At 46.9% G+C, this 3,102-nt stretch overlaps 1 long non-coding RNA gene across 3 annotated transcripts in view; it reads right to left on the bottom strand.

Moving 5' to 3' along the window:
- The window catches only part of LOC108490232, an 18,998-nt gene extending 15,902 nt beyond the window's left edge, over nucleotides 1–3,096 (bottom strand). For all 3 annotated transcript variants that reach the window (XR_003847910.1, XR_003847911.1, XR_001872189.2), the window contains exons 1-2: nucleotides 2,961–3,096; nucleotides 2,410–2,572 (exon numbers count right to left, since the gene is read on the bottom strand). This is a non-coding gene — a long non-coding RNA (uncharacterized LOC108490232). The remainder of the gene's footprint in view (nucleotides 1–2,409; nucleotides 2,573–2,960) is intronic.
- Nucleotides 3,097–3,102: the final 6 nt, after the last annotated feature.

The raw sequence follows: 3,102 nt of genomic DNA, 5'->3' as shown, positions 1-3,102 counted from the left end.
TTATTCTTTTATAATTTTCAACTTCAGTTTAAAAAGTTCTAATCATGGCCTACTAAATTGATTTCACAGTTCACAAACCGGTCATGACCCACAGTCTAAAAAGCACTGGCTTAAGATGAATACACAGATTCCCCCCTCAAGGAATCTATGAGCTGTGAGTCTCACACAAACATAATTCAGAGACATCTTAGAGTTGGAAAGATCTTAGGTTCAATTGGTTCAACAACCTACTGTGTAAGAGATTCTATAGCATCCCTGACAGAAAGTGACACACCTGAAAGCCTTTGCTTTTCAGAAGCAGGGCAAAGTTCGGTGGCAGAATACTGGCCCAGCATACCAGAGGCCCTTGGCTCCCTAGCACTGCCAAACAAATAGGACAAATTGTTCCCTTTCATTTGGTACCTACCATAGGGTTGTCATGTAGAGTCCCATTAAAATAGTGTAGAAATTAATTCAGTTCTTAAATATACCTGCAACTTCTTCCTGGAAGATAATTTGGATCTTTAATCGGTCTAGTCTTGTCTAGGAGGAGAAAGAAGGAAGAAAGCAAGCCAGGAGACAGAGGTCTAGAAAGGGTCCTCTCTAATGGCCTCAAAGAGAGTTGGATTATATTCAGTCTTCAGCCTGGGGGGGGTGGGGAATGGGGACAGACAAACAATAAATGCTACAGTAAAGCCTGGGAGGATAGAAGCCCCAAGAAAAGCTTCTCTGAGGTGCTAACTGAGCAGAGTCTTGGAAGAATAACTACAATCAGACAGGGGCAGAAAAGATAGGAAGTTCTCAGAAGAAATGACCCCACACATTTGTGTGGGCTCACAGAAATGAAAGCCTTAAGCCTTTGCATATAGATGAATAATATACAACATGTAGCACATAGTTTGAGTTAATTAAAAATAAAATAAAAAGCTTCTTAAGAAGAGAGCTAGAGAGAGAGAGCTCAGCAGTTAAGAACGTTCTTGAAGTTCGAATCCCAGCACCCACACAGCAGCTAACAACTGTCCGTAACTCCAGTCCTGGGGATCTGACAGTCTCTTCTGACCTTCACGGGCACTGCATGACATGGGTGCACTTACCTACATGCAGGCAATACATGCATACACATAAAATAAAAATAAATAAAATTTTAAAGAGAGAGAGAGAGCTAGTCAAAAAGAGAGACAGGGACAAGACCAGCTCAATCTATGGAAAGGAAGACATTCAGAGACTATGTATACTGAAACTCTCAGGTTACTGAAGGTTTCTGAATGTGCAGGATGTTATTTCAAAATTTTCTATGTACAAGTGCACCTGAAATCTGGCTTTACAAAGACCAAGAGTCCAGACAAGTTCCACATCTTTGTTTTACTCTAGAAAAAGTATACACGGACTTCAGAGATTCAAAATTCTGTAAAAACAGTCTTGCTTACCCAAAAGCTGCGATGTGCATTTTGAGCTCGAACAGCAATGAAATCCTATTTATTTTTCCTTTTATCCTTCTGTTAATGAGCATGAGCCTGGTTTGCAGGTGATTATTTTCTTTACAAAAGCTATAGACTTTATTAATCAAGGTTGTGAGGGGGCCTAATAGATTACCATAATAAACCATTTTGCAAAAAGTAATTTTTGCCTCAACAATAACAACCTTCATTATAATGAGGTTTCTAAAGCTACTATACAGATTCTGTGCAGGCATTAACTATCTAGTAATTCTGGCTCTGCTGGATGTACACTGTCAGTGCCCTATGAACCTCAGCTACAACGCAGGTCTGTCTCCGGTGAATACAACCATGGTATGTGAGTCACTTTGCAATTACAGCTGCCACCTGGAAGTATATTTAAAGCTTGGGAACTACAAGTTAAATCTCTGTAAGACTCCGCCCTGGTCTTCCAGTTTCAGGATGAGTAGAGTTCAGGATTCTTGACTAATCAAAGCATAAGTTTTATTACACTTCTATTAAGGGCTGCCACCAAAATTACTTTGAGCTCTAGTGTAGATTTTAAGGACACAAGATGAATTGCTTGGGCTGGTTCTTTCCATAGGGAAATCACTTTAGAGAACCATTTCTGAAACTTGGGAGAAAATGTACGTATCAGGCCTGTAGGCTATCAATCACATACATGTAAATGATTTGGGGAGGGGGGGACATGGACCATTTACTAATGAGACATTGCACTCAGTTCTCCGTTGCTACCCTTCTCCAGTCAAGTAAATTGCTATGGCACTGGGATAGAGAAACACATGTCACTTGAAAATTTCAAGCCTGGATCTGAATCGGTGCCCGAATTCTCCTTAAGGATATTATTTTGGAGACAAGCCCTTCGCCCGTGGTCCAGCTCCCTACACTAGGCACTGTCTGAAGGGTAGCTGGGCCAAGGTGTCGAAGTGAAACTAACAAAAGTAAAACTGCACAGCCAAGTGCCTCTACACACCCTCAGCCTTTGTAACTTCTTGCCCCGGATAGGCGCCTACAGAAGACTTCGCCTTCCCAGGGTAGAGCCTGGTCTCCTCCGCTGTGATTCCCCACTGTCCGGGGGAAGTACAGATGCAGCGACTGTGTGCAGTACCCGTCTGCGGAAGTTCAGTGTTTCCACCCTGAAAGGAGGCAGCGGTTAATCCTGGTCCCAGAGCGTGAGGCCACAGGGCTGCGGCCTAGCACGCCCTGTGCTTGGCGTTACAGCCGCAAGTCCCGCCAGCCCCACCCCGAGCCCCGCAGTCCCCTAGGCTCCCGCCCGGCGCGCCTTTCGGGAGGCTCACGCACAGCAGCTCGGCCTCCCAACCTGCCGGGCGCCGGGGGTGGCCGCGAACTTCCAGCCGGCAGAGCCAGCACGTCAGGCCCCAGCGCCTGGGCTCTGGCAGGGGTCGCACAGGGTCGCGCCGGACCTCGCCGGGTCGGCCCCCACCAGCCGTCGCCTCCACCTCACTCCTTCACCCCGCCGGCCCGAGGCACGTGCCGGATGACAGCCCCCTATAGGTTCCATACCTGCCACCGGAAGTGAGCGAGGAGGGCAGTATAGGCATTTCCTGTGACGCCAGCGCCCGGACTCCATTAGGCAGCAGCTGGGGGAAGAATCAACACACCAGGGAACGGAGCGGCGCCGACCGAGGACCGAGGCGGCAGCTGC

This window comes from Nannospalax galili, unplaced genomic scaffold (assembly GCF_000622305.1).
Source record: "Nannospalax galili isolate Female #2095 unplaced genomic scaffold, S.galili_v1.0 scaffold368, whole genome shotgun sequence".
Classification (NCBI taxonomy): domain Eukaryota; kingdom Metazoa; phylum Chordata; class Mammalia; order Rodentia; family Spalacidae; genus Nannospalax; species Nannospalax galili.
The sequence above is the reverse complement of the archived record's forward strand: the minus strand, read 5'-3'. Positions and strand labels throughout refer to the sequence as shown.